We start from the raw sequence: 22,811 nt of genomic DNA, 5'->3' as shown, positions 1-22,811 counted from the left end.
GTAGGTGTGTGTGTGTGAGTGAGTGTGTGTGTATGTGTGTGTGTGTGTGTGTGTGGTAGGTGTATGTATGTGTGTGTGTGAGTGAGTGTGTGTGTAGGTGTGTGTGTATGTGTGTGGGGTATGTGTTAAGGTGTGTGTGTGGTGTGTTGTGTGTGTGTGTGTGTGTGTGTGTGTGAATGCATGAAACTGCAGAAATTACATTAACCATATCAATCCCCCTGTCTTTTTATACAGTCTGTAATTTCTGCAACATAATCATGGCCTGTCTATTCCAATCAGCCTCAGGATCATTTGCATCAGCTTGAAGGTGAATGCCATTAATGTATGCGGGTCACTCTTAATCAAAGTAGTCTCAATAAGGCGGGTAATTAGACCACGCAGACATGGAATTATACAACAGCCCAAAGCAACTAAAATCCCGATTACCAACAGAAGTGTAATCACCACTGAGACCATCACCCCCTTCCATTTATCGAACCACCGCTCTAGCCAGCCAGTCCAATTAGTATTTACACATGAATTCTCAGCTATCTCATCAGCCAGTGCCTGGAGACCTTCCGGGGCACGGGTCACCGAGCCATCAGGGGCCGTATTGTTGGAATAAAAGTACAACATTGAGAGCCTATCATGACACAAACGCCCCCCTTTTCAGCTAAGAGCATGTCCAAGGTCAGTCTATTTTCCCAAGCCATACGACTGGTGGCATCCAGTTATTCGGCCAAACCCTTTACTGCATCTCTAGTATGTTTAATAAACTGTGCTTGGTTATAATAAATGTAGTTTATCCAATCCACATTCTTATTAATAGTAACCCACCAGAATAGGGATGATTCAAAGCCTGCTGAAGTCTGTTTACGAGCTTTGAACTCATCAGGCACCCCGCCTAGGGACCCCTATTGAATCAAGATAAATCCTTTCATCAACAGAAGTGGGTAGCAGTGATCTCTTATCTCTTCCTTTTCTACCAACTAACTGTTCTCTTTCAAATGCCAAGGTGAATGGTATTGCCAATTGTACAATTGCACGTATCCCTTCCAATCAGGGGGCAGGGTGGGTCTCAGTAGTTTTCCTCCACAATACCACCACAGATCCGCTCGGGGAACGTTTAAAGATGAGTAATTTCTTCCTTCCACTGCTTCAGTAATCACCGAACACAATCTCAGCTCACCCAAATCAATAGATCCACCCTGTCTATAAACACACGATGTGTGATTCCCAACAGCGGCAGAAAACACAGGGGGAGCTTGCCTCTTATGTCCTTTTAAGGAACATCAAAGACAAAGAAGCACAATTCGGATTTTTCCATGCAGTCTCATCTTGATATAGGGCTATCATGCATTCCATGCCCTGTTTGTTTCGCTCCCACCCGAGCGGAAAGGGAACTACCTGAGACACTGCCCTACCGGAGGCACATGCATAGCAATTGCTTTTGTTCAGACTTTTTACAGTATATTTAACCCATTCAATCCAGGCATTTGTTTATCCATATCCTGTTTCTATTTCAAGAGTCTGTCTCAGGTCTTTAACCTCTATAATCTGCAGTGACTTTGGATCAGTGTAAGGGTTTAAAGGTTGCAGTTTAGAATCAAGGAATCCCAAAGGCTGTCCCCGTCCGACGCCAATTCAAAAATAGCAGCCCACAAAACGCTTCCCATAAACTGTCATCTCTATCTTTAAATCTTTACTAAGGAGTTGGGACCCATTTTTATGGGGAAATGAGTCTTCAGAGGAAGCATTTTTAATGGTGAGATATATATAGGATGACACTTCCTGTCAAAACAGTTTAGGGCTGGGCTAAAGGGGGCTCTATGGATAGTGATGCTAGGCGGTGGCTTTTGCAGTTCAGTAGGGTGTGAAGAAATATCTTGGAGGAAAGATATTCCCTTTGAAACTCTACATCTGGGCATTCTACTTAGGCTGCAAGCATCAATTTTTATAACGTGTGGAAATTCCGAAACAGAAATCATTAACACAACATCTGAAAAAGATATATGAGCAAAACTCAGAAGTAACAGGAATAGCAGCATAATTCTGACTAGTGCTAAGAACTTAAACAATATATCAAAGCACAAAACAAGATTAACATACAATTCTGAAGAAACAGTCCCCGCACTCACGTCGCCATAGTATAGTCAGTTAATCAAAGTCTGTTCAGTCTGAGTTATAGTGGGTCACGTGTTGATTCGGCTGTCCAGACTCCTTTCTTAACTGGAGAGGTGACTGGCCATTTGCCAGCTTTTCTTCGCCGTTCAATGGTGAGGAGAACGAGGAACGGGCCGTCCCACACAAGTTCGAGAGTTAACTGTTGTCAATGTTTGATCAAAACCCCTTCACCGGGTTCAATAGTGTGCACAGCGAAATCCAGAGGTGGTGTCTGAGTCAGGAGTCCCTGGTGAAGTAAACGAGAAACAGCGAAGCCCAGGGTCTCAACATATTTACATATACACATATCTCGTGACTCAAGCTCTAGGTGATAAAAACTCAAACATTCATGCACTAACGAACAGATGACTTTCAGCCAGAAACACAACAAAATTGAATAGCTTCCGTTCTCTCTCTGTAGGTCCTCACACACAGCCAGTCTGTCTGTCTCTCTCTCTCTCTCTCTCTCTCTCTCTCTACGGTGTTGGTCTCTCTGTCTATGTCTGCCTGTCACTGTCTCCTGTGTCTGCGCATCGGAGCTCATAGCGACCTCCCCTCGACCACCAGGTCTTCAAGTGCTAATTCTTTTCCCCAACTATCTCCACTCGCAGTCTCCAGTCCTGCTGGGCAGTCCCCATGTGGCAGATCTTCCCCCACTTTTTCCCGGAGGTCACTGCTCTACATATGGAACTGTTCAGGGTTGGTTGTCAGTAACATTTTAATTCTTTCAAGCACATCGCAGTTGTCAAATGTAATGTTTTCCCTGTGTCTGGGCGCATCCGCCCCCGGAGCTCCCGCTCCCTACCTACCGTTTTTCAATGCAGCCCTACGCGCCGTAAGCCCCCACGAACAATCTCAGCGCAATACAGTCTACTTACTGTCTCAACGTCCTGAAACTCACTCTCAAATTACCCATATTAATTCGCATCTACCCTCAGAGTTTCTGTTCCCCCCGCCTTATCAGCAGCTTATTTCTTTGTACATCTGTTCCGGAGCCACTGCTCCCCTGCCTCACTGGCAGCCTATCTCTCTGTGTAACTGGGAACATTTGCCCCTGGAGCCCCTGCTCCCCTGCCTCATTTTCCTGAAGATGGATACCACCCCTCATGTCGTGTGAATTTGGAATTGTTCTAACTTATTACTACCTTGCACTCAATCTCATGAATGGTCCTCCTTTCCATAAGAAGTCAGCCGGATTTGAATATGCTCCCACCTCTATCTTAAGGTCCTCTCTATCTAAGAGCACTGCCTCATATTTCAGGATTCGGGAGTCTGTGAGCCATCGTCCCGCTTTTTGATTCAGAATAGTGCGGACTTGGTGAGGAGTAACCACAGTCAGTGGTGCTCCAAACGTCAGTTTCTGGCTTTCTTCCACTAGTTTAGCAGTGGCTGCTACTGCTTGAACGCATTCGGGCCAACCCCGTGAGACAGGGTCTTGAATTTTGGAGAGGAAAGCTACAGGTTTTCTATGCCACCCCCCATTCTTGAGTTAAGACCCCAAAAGCTGTCCCGTTTGGCATTAACAAATAGTCTAAAATCTTTATTAAAATTTGGCAAGCTCAAAACCGGTGCTGTAACTAATTTTTTTTAAATTTTCAATCAGCATTTTTCCTTCTGGGTCCCATTTAACCCTGTCCGGAACTTCTTCTGTTAGCTGTAGTATAGTCTTTTTGTAAGAATAGCATAGTCATATATCCAGAGTCTGCAATAACCCAGCAAACCCAGGAACTTTCTGAGTTCTCTTTTAGTTCGGGGTAATCCTAATTCTACAATTCCTTTTATTCTTTCAGGGCTTATTCTCTTCTGTCCCTGACTGATTAGATGCCTAAATATCTGACCTCCTGTTCTACATACTGTAGTTTGTTCTGACTAACTCGCAATCCCTTCACTGCAAGGTAGTTTAATAAATCATTGGTTCCCTGCTGTGTGTCAGTTTGGGTGGGACCGGACAACAGGAGGTCGTCCACATACTGAATTAACTTTAAATTTGGTCTTAAATTCAAGCCCTCAAGAACATGTTCTAGGATCTGTCCAAACAAGTTTGGTGACTCGGTAAAACCTTCAGCTAAGACAGTCCACCTATACTGCTGTTTTCTCCCAGTATCAGGGTCCTCCTTAAGTTCTAATAAAATCATATCATGAGAAAAAAAAATAACGTTGAGCATTCATAAAATTACAATCAAAAATAGCGCACTGAATCAAATGACAAACAACAAGTTTCACACATAAAACCATTAACAAACAGATGAATTCGAGCCAGAGCACAAAGTGTTAAACTGTTTGTTAGCTGAGAAGCCTTTTTTTAAAAAAAAATCCATACACAAACACAAATTCTCACATCCACAGAGACCTTTTTACAATCAAATTTACACACACAAAGACACACATAAATCTTCACCAACACAAAATTCCTATCGGGGGCCGGCCCACAAAGACATAAATATTCAGATTTAGATAACCACCTTATTTATCCGACTCCTTTTGTCTTTCATACAGTCCTCCCCTACTACTGCTACCATTATCTTAGCCTTCCGTTCCTCCGCCATTATGTCTCTCTATACAAATACTTTCTGAACCTCCTGTAACAACTCTGACTCATTTCTACCGTTCCCGTCCTCTATCTTCTGTAACTTCTTCTGGATATCAGGCCATGCCTTTGTCACGAAGTGAACCTTTACCATCCGTCATCCTATTTCCCCATCTGGGTTTATACCCGAACATTTCCTAACCAACTCCCTTAATCTGTGTAAGAATGCAGAGGGAGACTCGTCCTTTCCCTGCCTCAGGTCGAAAACCTTGGCTAAATTTTGTTGTTTGGGGATGCAAGTTTGTATCCCTTGGATTATCAAATTTTGCATGTCTAACATATTATTCCACCCTTCTATATTGTGGTGGTCCCAGTTAGGGTTCTGAAGGGGATATTTGTCTTCACCCCTAACCATCCCCCTCTCATGCCAAATTGTCCGGCAAGATTAATACCGTCACTGCTACTCGTTTTTTTTAATCTCAATTAACACTTTCCCTATCCAGTATCCCCATATAAGTCTCCTTTCTCCCCCAGTAAATAGTATATTCAAAAATTGACATTAACTCAGCCCACATATACAGACTGGGCCTCAAAAATTAATTTGTTCTGACAATCCTATCGGATTCTCATCCAGGACCGTCATTTCCTTCTAAATGTTCCGACCTCCCCACTGGTGAGGGGGTCACACACAAACCCAATCTCCTTGTCCCCTATCGGCACTTTAGTCGATACGTTCTTCCTTTTTTTTAAGAAATATTGCAATGTTCCTAGCTTCTCATAACCTCAAACATCAATTTATTAATTCATGCTTGACTAACTTTAAAGCCTGTTCCTAACTTGTAAACATATTTATATATTTACGTCCATTTATTCAGTATTTAATATTTAAAACGTAAAATGCATACAGTTCCCAATTTTGAAATCCACTGTAATCACCCAGATTTAGTACTCTAATTTATATCCAAAATTAGTTTTCTTATGTACTCCTGACCAATTATTTCTCAATTACAATACTTTAGGTCGTAAAATAATCAGAGCTGTCTTACAATAATTTGTCAATTCAAGTTTTAAAAAAAATTCTAATGGCCGAATCCAAGGTCTCAGATAATAACCATGGAAGTTATCGTCTTTTTTTTTTCCCGACAGTCTACTGTTGAACTGAAATTACAACTGTCCTTCACATATTGAAAATAAATCATGTTAAGTTTACATAAAGATCACATTTAAAACAATCCTGGAACTCAAGCTCCAGTGAATAAAACTTCCTCATTCAATCACCAACAAACCAATGTGCATTCAAACCGAATCACAGAGGGTTAAATGTTTTGCGAGCAGTTCTCGCACTCTCTCTCTCTCTCTGTCGGTCTTACTGCAAGCTGCTGGTAAAAAAATAAACTTCAGTTGTCTTATATAATTTGAGTTTAATGGGGCTACAACAAATCCTGTGGTCCGTTCCCCAAACGGGACCTCCCGTAGGGGACACAGTCTCACTACTTCTTTATCACCTTTTCCCCTCATCTCTCTCTCCTTTAGTCTTGCAGATCTCCTTACCTCCTCAGCCCCTGCTGCTGTGGCTTCTACGTCCCCTTCGCCAGATCCCCTGGATCCCGCTCCCTGATTCTCCAACGGCCCTGCCGTTGTTCCTCCTGAAGAGCATATGGCGGGGGTGCCACAGGCGGGGGTAAGTTCTCTAACACTTCCCACTTACTCTCATTCAGTGGGGTTAAAGGATATAAGGGTACTGGGGTTGGAGCAGTTGCTGTCAGGTTCCCTACCCAACATGCAGCATACTCGCTCTCCTTTAAACCTGGATACTGTTTATTCTTTACAGAATCATTTAAAATTTGACAAACCCAGTCCTCGACCGATTCAAATTTTGGCCAGATCACTGATGGCGGACGGGATGGGTTCTTTTACCCAAACAAAACAACAGTATTTTATCATTTCCTAAGCCCCGACTTTCGTAGGGACTCCAATTCCCCAATTTTCGTCCCAGCGGACTATTAAGGGGAATCTGTGGGGTTCCGTTTTTCCGTTCCTTTTTAGACCTGGAACCTCGGCCACCCATGTTTGGTCTTCAGGCTAACCTACACTCTGGTTACTCAATTAACCCCGGTTACCTGTCACAACCACCGAGTCGACAAGGCAGTGTACCCTTCCCTACTGTGAAAGCCCCAAAATACCAGAGAAGGTTCTTACCTTGATCCTGTGCACGGAGTTGTCCGACACAAAGTAAAAAATCACCTTTTTACTTTTCGAAGCTTCAACCTTTTTACTTTATTGCGAGCGCCACCTATTCACATCGTTTGCTCAAACATCTGTGTGTGTCACAGTGTCCCAGAATCATTCAGAGCCTCCCGCGGGAGTTCGGTTTAGGATCCCAGACACGGGCCCCCAAATTTGTTATAAGTGATTTCTGTCTAGGCTTTCTGAATCTCCGGAGAATAGTTCCTGACACTTGGCTAACTATTCTAACTCTAGGGATCTGATTCAGAACAACCGGGTCCTGCCTCCGAACTCTGCCAACCGCGGACTGTCCTTTAACCCTTGTGTCAAGGGAGACTGTCCGCAAGGTTAAGTTCAAAAAGGCGAACTCCAAGTTGACTGGTATCAGCCCTTATCCCCACCGGCTGTCACTTTTCCCGTGGCAAATCGAAATCCTGCGAGACACACACAAACGGAGCAACAGATGTTTATTCAATCTTCGAAGATTGGGCGAGTTCCAAAAGGGACTTCGGAAGTCGCAACGGGAGATTTTACAGCACTAATACTTATACATTATTTTTCCATTCAAATACATCGGTGATAATTTCATTGGTTTAAACATCTCACGCTATGGATTTTTCTTACATTAAAAATCATTAATGACAATTCCATTGGTTAAAGCATTTCACGCTTTTCTCTGCCAATTTCTTTAATTAAAATGTTATATTATTTTATCTTCATGTTCTATTAGTTATAACATTTGTTGATTTTTGTGTATGTCATGAAAAGAGCTTTCATTGTATTTTGCCCTCTGTGTCTAATCGAAGCATTCCTTGGTTTCTTGCCCAAGGTTACCAAGTTCCTGGCGTTACAGAGGTAACTTCTAGTTCATGCTTCATTATGGCCTAGTCAATCATTAGTTTCATAATTTAGCTTCTATTCATTAAACCTCAGTTTTAGTACAGTGTGTGTGTGTGTGTGTGTGTATGCATGAAACTGCAGAAATTACATTAACCATATCAAATCTTCCTAGCACTTCTTCAAAATAAAACTCAATCAGGTTAGAGCGACAATTTCCCACACACAAAGCCATGCTGATTCTCTAATCATTCCTTGTCTTTCCAAACACATGTAAATCCTGTCCCTCAGAATCCCTTCCAACAACTTGCCTGCCACTGACTTCAGGCTCACTGTTCTCGTGTTCCTTGGCCTTTTGTTACCTCCTTTTCTTATAAAAAAAGAATGGCACCCGTCTTCCAGCACCTCACCTGTCACGAACGATAATACCAATATGTCAGGGAGGGCCCCAGCAATCACTTCCCGAGCTTCCCACAAATTTCTGGAATACACCTGATCAGGTCCCAAGGCTTTATCCACCTTGATGCAATTTCAGACATCCTGAAACTCCTCCTCGGTAACAGAGGCTTTTCAAGTTATCACTATTCATTTCTCCAAACTCTCTAGCTTCCACATCCTTCTCCAGTGAAAAAAAGACATGGAATATTAGAGGTGCGAGGTAGGAGTGAAGGACTTCTGGGAAGGTGAGTCTAACTCCATAGTTGATAGAGTACCTCAGACTGAGCTGTCTCGGTCCTCAAGAACAGAACTGTTCAAATGGGGTTTGCAGCAGGTGGTGAGGGAACCAGCAAGAGGGAAAAAGTTACTACATCTTATTGTTATGAATCTACCAGCTGCAAATGCATCTGGCCATGACAGTATCGGTAAGAGCGACCATCCCACAGTCCTTTTGGAGACAAAGCCTCGCCATAAAGTTGAGAAAAACCTCCATTGTGTTGAGTGCTACTATCACCGTGCAAAATGGGACAGATGTAGGAACTCAAACTGGATCTCTCTGAGGCACTGTGGGATAACAACAGCAACAGAACTGTACTCCAGCACAATCTGTAATCTCATGGGTTTGTACATCCTGCACTCACCCATCACAATGGACAGGAAAGGCGGGCATGCCATGAGCAGCATAAGGCATACCTAAAAATGAAGTGTCAACCTGGTGAAGCTACCAAGCAGGACTATCTGCATAATCAAACAGCATCAGCAACAAGCAACAGAGCTAAGTGATCCCACAATCAATGGAACAGATCAGAGCTCTGCAGTTCTGCCACACCCAGTTGTGAATGGTAATGGACAATTAAACAACTCGTTGCAGGAAGCACCACAGATATCCCCACCCTTACTGATGGAGGGGTCTCACACATCCATGCAAAAGATAAGATGACAGCATTTGCAGCAATTTTCAGCCAGATGCAAAGTGGGATGATCCATCTCAGCCTTCTCCAGTGGTTCCTAACATCACAGATGTGAACTTTAAGCCAGTTCAATTTAGTTTGAATAATATCGAGAAATGTTTAAGTAGTGTAAAGGCTATGGGTCCTGTTAACATTCTGGCAATAACACTGATAGCTTGTGCTCCAGTACTTGCCACCCACCAAAACATGTACCGCTCCAGCACTGGCATCTACTGACATTGTGGAACATTGCCCAGGCATGTACAACACAAAAACACAGGGCAAATCCAACCCAGGAAATTTCCCTCTGTCAGTCCACACTCGATCAGCAGTAAAGTGATGGAAGATGTTATCAACATGGCTATCAAGCAGCAGCTGCTCAGCAACAGCCAGCTCAGCGACACTCATTTTAGGCTCCACCAGGGCCACCCAGCTCTCGATTGTGTTACCGCCTGATTCACAACCTGACAACCAGCTGTATCCCAGAGGTGAGGTGAGGTGAGGGGGACAGCCCAGTCACACTCCAAGACCACTATTTCCAGCTGATTCCACCCTCACCTCAGCTCATATACTCAAACTCTCATCCATTGTGTGTTATCTCCAGACTTAATTATACAAACACACTTCTGGCCAGCCTCCCAAATTCAACCTTCCTGTAATTTCAAGAAAAATTGCAAGCTCTATCGTCCACGTGCTCACTTCTCCCCAAACATGTTCATCTGTCAAAAGGATCCTATTCATAAGCAGCAACAATTTAAAATTCTCATTCTTGATTTGATTCCTGGCTGTGATTATCCCTAGCTCCCTGCACCACACATCCTTTGAGACCTCGACAACCCATTTTCTTTGAGACTCCCAACGACTGGTTAATTCATTACTTCAACTGTGTGGCTGATTCTACAGTTGCCAAAGCAACATGATCTGGAATTTGCAGACAAAACCTCACAGGTCTGCTTCCCACCATTAAGACATCCCTCAAAATCTGCTTTTTGGCAATTGTTTTGGACACCTGACCAAATATCTCTATATCTGGCCTTATATCTAAAGTTCTGAATCGTATTTTTGTGGAATTATAAGCATGATGATAAAACTACAAACTGTTCTTGATTTGGACATTATCTTCACATCATCACTGTTGCTGTAATGAATACCTGTAATGTCTCTTACCCAACCACATTGTGGGAGCACCTTCACCACACAAACTGCAGCTGTACAATAAAGTCAAGCATCACCCTCTCCACATTCAACAGGGTTTTGGCATTAATCACTGGTATCTGTGGAAGGAGAAATACACATGATGTTTCAGGGAATGCAAAACGGGTTACAGGGAATGAAAATGGTGCAGAATTTGATAGTCAGAAATGGAAGGAAAATACACTTGCTTATTGGAAAAAAGAATTCTTGACTGTCAAAAATATTCAAGATAAAAGTAATCTGATAACAGAGCAGCACATGGTCAGGGGCTGGGCCACAGTGAAAAACTCATTTAAAAAGGGTCTATAAAAGTAATAATACAGTATTAAAAAGATCAAAAATACCCCCATGGTTGGAGACTGAGGAAGCTAGACATTGACAAAGTGGTCCTGAGGGAGCCCAGAGGTGAATCAGAGCAGGATTGGCTGCTGTCATCACAATGACTCTGTACCAGAGAAAGGCTGCACATGCGCCTGGCTGCACCGTGCCCCCTACAAAGATGGCGGCCGCGCACGTGTCCAGTGAATCGTTGTCCCGAATAAAGATGGCGGCGCTCACTCAGGCCTGCAGCCGCTGAGGCAATTCTCCATTTACTGCAAACACGGGACTGGGACGTTCAAATTTGAGTTTTCCGACGTGCACAATTTGTTTGTAAAACCTCTCCGCTCATAGCAACATAGCTTTTCTACCGTTTCCCTGTTTATTTCTTTCCTTACCGTATCCTTTCTCTCCATAACTCCCCGAGCATTCATTACAGCGACTCTGTGTCGGGCGCGAGGGTGATCACGTGGTTTAACTTAGCCCCGCCCTTCATTCACTGTGATTAGTTGGAGGACCGACCTCCAGCTCCGCCCACTGTCCTTTCATTGGTCCGGTGCTGACATCAATCACCCGGGGTCCCTTTGTTGGCTGGAGCATGCGCAGTGTGTCCTGCTTTTGCCAATATGTTGGGTCATGTTCCTGCGGATAAGAATGAGCTCTGCAGTAGATTTCCTTTATTCATGGAGGGCATTGCCTTCCTTCTCATTACTGTATAGCTGTGACTGATGAATCAGTGCATAAACACCCCCTTTTCACAACATCTAAAACCTTTAGCACATTGTATCACGCTCTTCTTTGGAGAAAAAAAACATGAAATGGAGCCTCACGGAATCGGAGCAGGTGTAGGCAATTCATCCCTTTCAGCTTGTTCCCCCATTCTGTCAGACCATGGCTGGGCCAACCCAGACCTCAACACCTCTTTTATGCTTGATCCGCATAGCCCTCAACTGCTCAATATTTCAAACATCTATCTGCCCTCTTTTTAAAATAATTTGAGATGGAATCACAGATTCCCGACTGTGTGGAAACAGGCCCTTCAGCCCAACAAGCCAGAACAACCCTCCAAAGAGTAACCCAACCATTCCCCTCCCACATTTAACTTTCACAATTGTTTGTGTGAGAAAATTCTAGCCATTCACTGAGAGAAAAAAAATCTTTAATTTTTCTAAAATGAATGTTCCCTTGTGTAATGTCCCCTGGTTTGAGACTTCACTGGTGCTAGAAGATCCAGTCAACATCCACCCTGTCAAGCTCCTCAGAATCTTGTTTGCATCAGATCACCCCTGCTTATCCATTCTTGACAGGTCAACCCTTTCGTCCTCGAAGCAGCTAAGTGAATCTTTTTTGAATGTTCTCCGATGGTGGTTTACCCTTTATTAAATATGGGAGCTAATATTGTATACAGCACTGCAAGTGAGGACTCAGCAACAGCCAGTGTGGTTAACCAATTCTCAATCCATGCTAATACATTACCCCGATACCATGAGCTTCTACATTGTGCAATTACCTTTTATGTAGCACCTTATCATTTGCATTTTTAAAATCCAAATACAGAACATCATTGGATTGCCCTTTATCAGCACTGCTTGTTATCTCCTCAATGAACTGTCGCAAATTTGTCAAATATAGTTTCTCTTTCACAAAACCCAGTCTACCATGTTTAATGATAAGCTTTTTTAAATGTCCTGCAATTTCTTACTTTAATATTCGACTCTGTAGATTCTTTCAGTAGATTTGCTAAGTATGATTCCCCTCTCTTAAATCCATGCGGACTCTGTCCAATCCTGTCGCTGTTCAGTAAGAAACTTGAATGCACTCCAATATAGTTAGTAAATGTATCTATTTATTTTTAAAAATCGATTACTTATAAATACTGGACCCATGCAATATCAATGAATTCATGACTCTATAATCCAAATTCAATGTTTTTTTTTCTGTTAATTCCTTTCCGTACTGTGTTATGCAGACGGCACCGAGTGTGCACTCTTAATTGTGAGTAACTTTGAAAATAATACATTTTTAAAATGACATCCCAAAATGCTGCCTCATTATTGTGCAAGGAGGATTTTGCATTCAATAGTTTGCAGATAAAATTGAACAGCTTTTTGCTGCAATTTGGCCAGACTGCAGCTTACTTTGGAGTGCCTCACCTTTAGAGTTGATATGGGTAATGTAATTTCTGCAGTTTCACACACTCTCTCTCTCTCTCACACAGGAGTCACACATTCTCACACACACACACACACACACACACACACACACACACACACACTCACACCACACACATTCTTTTGGTATGGGTAAGGTGATTTATGTATTAAAACTGAGGTTTAATAAGTAAAGGTTAATTATGAGCAACTAGGCCACATGAGAACATGAACCAGAAGTCACCTCTGTTATGTCAGGAACATGGTAACCTTGGGCAAGATACCAAGGAATGCTTTAGCAGATAAATGCTTTAACCAGCAGAATTGTTAAAAACAATATAACATTTAATTAAAGAATTGGCAGAGAAAAGCGTGAAATGTTTTAACCAATGGAATTGTCATTAATGATTTTGAATGTAAGAAAAATGTATAGCGTGAGATGTTTTAGCCAATGGAATTATCACTAATGTTTTTACATGTAAAAATAATGTATAAATATCAGTGCTGTAAAATCTTCTGTCGCGATTCTTCCGAAGCTCTTTTTTTTTGGAAGCCGCCCAAACTTGCAAGTTTGAAATAAACATCCGTTGCTCATTTGTGTGTCTCGCAGCATTTCGATTTGCCGGTGAGGATGAGGGCTGGTGCTGTCAGCTTGGAGTTCGCCTCCTAGGACGGGACCTTGTGGACAGTCTCCCTTGAAGTCAAGGGTTAAAGGACAGTCCCCGGTCGGCAGAGTGTGGAGGCAGAACTCGGTTGATCTGAACCATAGCCCTAGTGTAGAATAGTTAGCCGAGTGTCAGGGACTATTCTCCGGAGATTTAGAATACCTCGACAGAATTCACTTATAGCAAATTTGGGGGCTCGTGTCCGGGATACTAAAAAGAACTCCCACGGGAGGCTCTGAATGATTCCGGGACACTGTGAAACACACAGATATTTGAGCAAACGATGTGCATAGGAAGCGCTTATAATAAAGTAAAAGGTTGATGTTTTGATAAGGTAACAGGTTGAAGTGTTATCTTGAGTCGGACAACTCCGTGCACGGATCAAGGTAAGAACCTTCTCTGGTATTTGGGGTTTTTGCAGGATTATTGAGAGAAGTGTACACTGCCTTGTCGACTCTGTGGTTGTGAAAGGTAACCGGGAAATTAAGGGTTAACTTGGTAACCGGGATAAAAGGGTTGACTAAGTAACCGGAGTATAGAAAACAGGTTAGCCTGAAGACCAACCATAGGTGGCCAATGTTCCGGGTCGAAAAAGGAACGGGAAGACGAAACACCGAAAATTCCCTCTGATAGATTCTACAGAGATTGTGGAGAGCGGAAGAGATTAGTTACAAACTGATAGTGTTGAACCCCGTTTCTGGATGGTCTCTATTATCCTTACATAGAAGCAGTAAAAGGGGGACAACTGAAGTTTATTTTTACCAGCAGCTTGCAGTAAGACCGGCAAATACTGAATAAATGGACGTAAATATATAAATATGTTTACAAGTTAGGAACAGGCTTTAAAGTTAGTCAAGCATGAATTAATAAATTGGTGTCTGAGGATATAAGAAGCTAGGAACATTGCAATATTTCTTTAAAAAAAAGGAAGAACGTAACGAATAAAGTGCCGATAGGGGACAAGGAGATTGTGTTTGTGTATGACCCCCTCACCAGTGGGGAGGTCGGAACATTTAAAAGGAAATGATGGTCCTGGTTGAGAATCCGATAGGATTGTCAGAACGAATTAATTTATTTTTGAGGCCCGGTCTGTATATGTGGGCTGAGTTAATGTCTATTTTTAAATATACTATTTACTGGGGGAGAAAGGAGACTTATATGGGGATACTGGATAGGGAAAGTGTTAATTGAGATTTTAAAAAAACTAGTAGTAGCGCCGGTATTGAGCTTGCCGGACAATTTGGCATGAGAGGGGGATGGTTAGGGGTGAGGACAAATATCCCCTTCAGAATCCTAACTGGGACCACCACAATATAGAAGGGATAATACGTCAGACTTGCGAAATTTGATAATCCAAAGGATACAAACTTGCATCCCCAAACAGCAAAATTTAGCCAAGGTTTTCGACCTGAGGCAGGGAAAGGACGAGTCTCCCTATGCGTTCTTACACAGATTAAGGGAGTCGGTTAGGAAATGTTCGGGTATAGACCCAGATGGGGAAATAGGACGAGGGATGGTAAAGGTTCACTTCGTGATAAAAGCATGATATCCAGAAGAAGTTACAGAAGATAGAGGACGGGAGCAGTAGAAATGAGTCAGAGTTGTTACAGGAGGATCAGAAGGTATTTGTATAGAGAGACATAATGGCGGAGGAACGGAAGGCTAAGATAATGGTAGCAGTAGTATGGGAGGACTGTGAGTCCCCCGGGAGGATGAATGAAGGACAAAAGGAAGTCGCGGAAGGGTGGTGAAGAGAAGTGGAATGCGAATAGGGAAAGGAGTCGGATAAATAAGGCGGATATCTAAATCTGAATATTTATGTATGTGTGAAAGAGATGGGCCGGCCCTGATAGGATCTCTGTGTGTAAATTTGATTGTGAAAAATAAAATAGTCTCTGTGGATGTGAGAATTTGGTTTGTGTATGGATCTTTTTGTGTGAAATTCTCTGCGAAAATCTGTGTGGAAAAGTGCAAGTAAGAAATGCTGCAAGCTTTATCATGGTGTCTGTGAGAAAGAATCTGGCAGAAGGCTTCTGAGCTAACAAACAGTTTAACACTTTGTGCTCTGGCTTGAATTCATCTGTTTGTTAATGGTTTTATGTTTGAAACTTGTTGTTTGTCATTTGAGTCAGTGTGCTATTTTTGATTGTAATTTTATGAATGCTTAACGTTATTTTCTTTCATGATATGATTTTATTAGAACTTAAGGAGGGAAAGGAGGACCATTCATGAGATTAAGGACGAGGTAGTAATAAGTTAGAACAATTGCAAATTCACATAAGGGGTGGTATTCACCTTCAGGAAAATGAGGTATATAGGCTGCCGATAAGGCAGGGGGGGAACAGAAACTCTGAGGGCAGATGCGAATTAATATGGGTAACTTGAGAGTGAGTTTCAGGACATTGAGACAGTAAGTAGATATATTGCGCTGAGAAGTGGAGTTTAAAAGATGCAAGATGAAAGGATGGGAAACATAATTAAAAATGTTACTGACAACAGACCCTGAACAGTTCCATATGTAGAGCAGTGACCTCCGGGAAAGGGGGGGAAGATCGGCCACATGGGGACTGCCCAGGCAGCAGTACTGGAGACTGGGAGTGGAGATAGTTGGGGAAAAGAGTTAGCACTTGAAGACCTGGTGGTCGAGGGGAGGTCGCTATGAGCTCCGACGCGCAGACACAGGAGACAGTGACAGGCAGACATAGACAGAGAGACCAACACCGTATGAGAGAGAGAGAGAGAGAGAGAGAGAGCAATCGGCTGTGTGATAGGACCTATAGAGAGAGAACAGAAGCTATTACATTTTGTTGTGTTTCTGGCTGAAAGTCATCTGTTCGTTAGTGCATGAATGTTTGAGTGTTTATCACCTAGAGCTTGAGTCACGAGATATGTGTATATGTAAATATGTTGAGACCCTGGGCTTCGCTGTTTCTCGTTTACTCCACCAGGGACTCCTGACTCAGACTCCACCTCTGGATTGCGTTGTGCACACTATTGAACCTGGTGAAGGGGTTTTGATCAAACATTGGCAACAGCAAACTCTCGAACTTGTGTGGGACGGCCCGTTCCTAGTACTCCTCACCACTGAACGGCGGAGAAAGGCTGGCAAAGGGCCAGTACCCTCTCCAGTTAAGAAAGGAGTCTGGACAGCCGAATCAACACGTGACCCACTGAAACTCAGACTGAACAGACTTTGAGTAACTGATTATACAGTGGCGACGCGAGCGCGGGGATTATTTCTGTAGAATTGTATATTAAATTGTTTTGTGCTCCATTATGATGTTTCAGGGTTATGGTGCTAGACTGGGATTTGGGCAAATGTCTTTTTCTTATGTGGATGTATCATTGGTTGTTCCTGAGTCTAAAAATCCACAAGTGATAGAAGCTGATGCATGCAACTTAGTTGGTTGTTTGTCTGTAGATTTACAGAGACTATACCTCGGTACAAAGATACATTTTATTGACATGTTTGGGACTGGTAATGGGTATGAAGGTCTTGTCACGATACACAGGTCCCCCTTCCGTCCAGCTCGCAATTGTCCCGATAGACATTGTCACCCAATATACCTGATAATCAAGGAAACCTCATCGGACCAGTTTGGGGTGAGGTGAAGATAAACAAAAACATGGACAATTTGTTGGCTGCTGTTTTCGAGTTGATGTAGGGCAGAAAGAACTTGGGAACCCACTGGAAAGTTACAGAGGTAAAGGACTTGAGTCGGCAGAGTGTGGAGGCAGAACTCGGTTGATCTGAACCATAGCCCTAGTGTAGAGTAGTTAGCCGAGTGTCAGGGACTATTCTCCGGAGATTTAGAATACCTAGACAGAATTCACTAATAACACCACCACCCTCTGTCTGCAACCATCAAGCCAATTTTGTATCCAATTCACGAGCTCCTCCTGAATGTCAAATCCTTTTACACTGATCTGAGTTTATTACTCATTTTTCCAAATAGAACATGGAAGGCAGAACAGTTCAGCCCAAGGCCCTTCAGCAATGATTTCATGCCAACCTTTTATCCAACTGTAAGATCAAAGTAAACTACATCCCCTTCATTTTACTATTATCCATGTGTCTGCCCAAGAGTCTATTAAATGTCCCGAATGTATCTAATTTTACTACCGCCATTGGCAGTCCATCCAACCACCTACCATTCTCTATCCTCTTATCCATCCTCTAATACCTTAAAATTACACCACCTTGTTATAGCCATTTATTCCACAGGAGGAAAAGCCTCTCACTATTCACTCTCTGCATGCCTCTCATCATCTTGTTCACCTCTACCAGGTCGCCCCATCCCCTTCTTCACTCCAATGAGAAAAGCCTTAGCCCCCTCAACCTTTCTTTATAAGAACTGCCCTCCATTCCAGGTAGCATCCTGGTAAATCTCCTGTGTACGCTCTCTAAATATTGCACATCCTTCCTGTAAAGACGGGACCAAAACTGAACATGATATTCCAAGTGTGGTCTCACCAGGACGCTATCAAGAAGCAATAATACCTCACGGCTCTTACAGTCAATCCCCTTCTTAGGAAAGCCAACACAACATATGCCTTTTTAACAACCCTATCAACGTGCGTGTTGATTTTGAGGCATTTATGGACACGGACCCATGATCTCTCTGTTCTTCCACACTGCCAAGTATTCTACCTTTCACCCTGTATTCTGTATTCAAATTCGACCGTCCAGAATGAATCATTTCACACTTTTACAGATTGGACTCCATCTGCCACTTCCAGCCCAGCTCTGCGTCCTGTCAATGTCCCATTGAAACCTACAACAGCCATCCAGATTATCCACCACTCCAGCAACCTTCATGTTATTGGCAAACTTACTAACCCACTCCCCAATATCCACATCCAAGTCATTTATAAAAATCACAAAGAGCAGAGTCCCAAAGCCGATTGTTACAGAACCCCACTGGTCACTGAGCTCCAGGCTCAATACTGTCCATCTGCTGCCATACTCTGTCTTCTCTGGGTCATCCAATCCTGTATCCAGACAGATAGATTTCCCTGTATCCCATGCCTCCTTATTTTCTGAATGAGCCATCAATGTTTTCTGTCATATCATCAAAGAATTCAATAAGGTACTGTGAGGCATGACCTGAACCCTCACGAACCCATGCTGACTGTCTCTAATTTAGTTATGCTTTTCCAAGTAGTCATGAATCCTATCTTTCGAATCCTCGTCAATAATCTGCACACCACAAACATTAGACCAAATCTGTTATTTCCAGAATTCTACCTCTGTAACATGGCCCAGACTCGATAAATCTTCTCTCCTCTGCCATGTTCCCCAGAAGGGCACTGGAGGGTAGTGGGGGTTACAGAGACAGGGAGGGATATCAGGACAGGAGGGTTTTGCAGACATTAGGAGGGTTGCAATGCCGAAAGGAGGATTCAGTAATTATGAGTTTACATGGTGTTGAAAGTATTTGAGGAGGGAGGGAGGGAGGATTGTAGGGAATTAAGAGGTTTCACAGTTTAGGTGCTTTGGTTTACTGAGTTGGGGGGAGTTTAAGCACTGGTGGTATTCCATAAACATGTGGTTTTGGTTGCAATGCAGGAAGAAGATGCAGGAAGCTGGAGAGTATGGGGTCTGAACGAAGTAACACAAATGGGAAGAGTTGTCAGTAGTGGAGGTGTTTACAGAGACAGCAATGGTCTGATCTGGAGCAGAGGACCCAGATTGGGAGGCTCATGGAGAAGGTTACACAGATAGGGAGGTGAGTAAGGACTGAAGGTGGTTTTACAGGGAGGGTGGAACATAGAGCCACAGGAGGTTACAGAAATGTGAAGAGCTATAGGGCTGACGGGTTTATGGAGTTGAGAATGTTGGGAGGGATAGAGAAGTTTACAGGGATAAGGATATTTGTCGGACAGGGCTGGATTACACAGACAGGGACGGTTTTAGGGAGTGGAACAGATTACAGAGATAAAGAAGTTTGTAACATCTAGTGGAACAAACAGAGATATGGAGGGTTATCGTGACTGAAGATGTTTATTGATATAGGAAGGCTTATGTTCTGGGGGTTATTTAGACATGGAGGGTGTGGAATCTGGATTCGTTTTTGAGAGATTGGGGTAGCAAGTTTGGTTGGAGACAGTTTCACAGATAAGGGAGCATAGCACAAACAGGAGGAAGTTCCTGCGGTAGGGAGGGTTCGAGTGGTGAGTGATGTTTACACAGATAGGGGGGTAAGAGCTGGAGAATGTTATGGAGATAGGTAAATGGATGGAGATAGAGGAGGAGCTTACATTGACACCGTGGGTGATAGTGACGGGAGGATGTTACATAGTTAATGAGCCTTGTAGGAACAGGACTGGGAGAAACACAGGCATTGGAGTGAGGTATATAGATCGGGAGTGTTACAGGGACCTGAGAGGATAACACATATTGAGATGGTGGTAGGGTCTCCACAGACTGATGGCGTTTTAGGGAATGGAAGAGGTTATGTAGATAGGGAGGACTGTAAGACTGCAGGTGCTTATGGAGAGTTGAAGATTTGGAGCAGTTCACAGAGGGAGGGTTCTCCGACAGGAGTAGGTCACAGATAGTGAGGGTTGTGTGGCTTGAAAAGTTAAAGAGAGAGGAGTTTTTGGGTCCGGAAGATATTACACTGACAGGGACAGTTGAAGAGTCTGAAGCAAAAATGAATGGAGAATGTTACACGGATAGGGAGGTGAGTAAGGACTGAAGGTGATACACAAACATGGAGGGTTGTATTGTTAGATGGAGCTTAGTGGGATAGGGATTGGTGTAGGGATTTAGGGAAGGTTGTGTTTTTGGAGAAGGTTACACTGATACAGTGTTAGGGAGTGTTTAATGGACGACAGACGATCTCAAAGTGAATGAATTCTGGGGAGTGGAGGAGATTACAGACACAGAGATGGATGTCGGTTTGAACAGAGCTTCTACAGATCCTCAGTGCTGTAAGGCTGGAGGGAGGTTACAATAAAAAGGGTTGTCGACACTTAATGACTTTTTTTACACAGAGAAAGACTCAGCATGAGACTGTTAAAAGGAAGTAAAGACAGTCCAGATGAGTTTACGGAGATATACATGTTTTGGGGGGTTTCAGGATGGAACAGTGATTGGGAGTGATGTAACGAATGACAACAGTTATAGGGATTGTTCTAAAAGCAGGAAGAGGTGACAGTCATATCGATCGTGGTAAGGACTGGAGAAGCTTACATCGCCAAGGAGTGTTTTAGAGACTGTTGGAGATTACACATATAAGGAGAGTATTGGAGATAAGGCAAGGTTCAAGAGAGAGGGATGGTTGACAGGACTGGGCAGTAACCTTAATAGAATCTCCACAATGTGGAAAAAGGCCATTTGGCCCAACAAGTCCACACCAACCCTCTAAAGAGCATCCTAAACCAGATCCATCCCTCTCCCTGTGCAATAAACCCTGCATTTCTCGTGGTGAACTCACCTAAACCACACTTGCTTGAATACTACAGTCAATTTATGATGGCCAATCCACGTATGTGGAAATGTCGGGCTATGACAGGAAACTAGAGCACCCGGAAGAAACCCACACAGTCAGGGGGAGAACATGCAAAGTCCACACAGACAGTCGGCCAAGGCTGGAATTGAAGCCAGGTTCCAGGCACAGTGAGGCTGATTATACAGAGCACTGCAGAGAATGGACTTGGTCACAAAGTTCACAAGAGTTTATTGGAACAGGAGAAAAATATGGTCAGGAACAGGAGAAGTTTGCATACATGGTGTCCATGAGAGGGACTGGAGCAGGTGAACGCAATAGTGAGGGTTGTGGATTCTCTCGACAATTAGAGGTAGGGAAGTTTGGGGAGACTGGATGAAGTTAGTCATACTCGGAGTTGTACACACTGGGTAAGGTTACTGAGTTAGCAAGGAATCTCTGGACTGGCTGAGGTTATGGACAAAGGCAATTGTGGGAATGTGAGTTGTTACAACTGAGAGGATATTTCAGGCACATGGATGGTTTTAGTGGCTGTAGCATGTTCGAGAGTTAGGAAGGCTAGTACTGACTGGAGGTGGTCAAAGGTAAGGAACATTTCAGTGATGGGAGTTAGTCACAGAGACAGAGAAGATTGAAGCGAGAGAGAGAGGGCATGGTTACGGATCTCGGGAGCGTTCGGGTAGCTTCAGAACATTACACAAATGGAGGGTTGGTAGGAAACGCTGTACAGGCAGTGAGGTGAAATGGATGGTGGAACGTTAGAGGCAATGAAGGTGCTGTAGGACAGGATGGAGGAGTGCTGTTGGGACTGGAGAAGGTTACAGTGACATCATGTGCTGGAGATGCTGGAGGAATGTACACAGATGGGGAGGTCAGTAAAGGCCGGATGTTACAGAGAGAGTGGGCTGTAGGTGCTGGACAAGATGACAGACATAGGATTTTTATAGTGTTTTGGTGTTAGGGGTCATAACACTAGCTTTCAAAGTCATTTTGGAAAAATGTAAGGACAAGGCAGAAGTGAAGACGCCAAATTTGTGGAAGCGCCCTAATCATTAGAATATAAACGTCACTGGGCATTATCACGATCACAAGACAGGATTTGGCAAACACAGACCGGGAGGAACTATTTGCAGTTGGGTTCATATTCAGAAAGCGGAAGCGTGTCAAAGTGATACAGGGAGAATTCAAGGCCAGCGTGTTCTGTGAAGAGTGAATGAAAAATCAGTAACTCCATTGAATTCTGGTCAAGCGATATCCTGAGCTTGATAAAGGAAATACAATGCAATGAAAACAGGCATGACCGGCCAACGTATAGACAGTGCAAGGGGATCCTTAAAATGACGGGCAAATAATGGGCACGAAATAACCTTGGCAGATACTGTTAAGGAGAGGCCACAAGGTATTTAATGAGTATAGTTAGAGGAAGAGGATTCCCAGGTAAACAGCGAGGCTTGTTAGAAACCAAAGGGACAATCTGTGCATGCAGCCAGACGAAGTAGGTGAGGTCTTCAATGGATACTTCCCATCTGTATTGACAAAGGAGAAATGCATTGTAGTCAGGGACTTCAGTTGGGACAGTGAGGTTCTAGAACATGAAAAGATATATATATTGCTGGCCACAGGTGAAGTGCTGAATGACCGGAGGATAGCTAAAGTGGTTCCTTTGTTCAAGAGCAGCAGTGATAGGCCAGATAATTGCAGAGCAGATAGTCTGACAGCAGGGGGAGAGAAATTATTGGGAACAATCCTGAGGATGCATCAACACTTCCAAAGGCAAGGATCACCTCGGCAGCGTCATCACGGATTTGGCAGAGGGAGATACTGTCTGAGGAATTCAGTTCAGAGTTTTTTGAAATGGTGTTTTAAAATATTGATGAGGGCAGTGCAGATGATGTGGTTTACATGGACTT

This window comes from Hemiscyllium ocellatum, unplaced genomic scaffold (assembly GCF_020745735.1).
Source record: "Hemiscyllium ocellatum isolate sHemOce1 unplaced genomic scaffold, sHemOce1.pat.X.cur. scaffold_127_pat_ctg1, whole genome shotgun sequence".
Lineage (NCBI taxonomy): Eukaryota > Metazoa > Chordata > Chondrichthyes > Orectolobiformes > Hemiscylliidae > Hemiscyllium > Hemiscyllium ocellatum.
The sequence above is the reverse complement of the archived record's forward strand: the minus strand, read 5'-3'. Positions refer to the sequence as shown.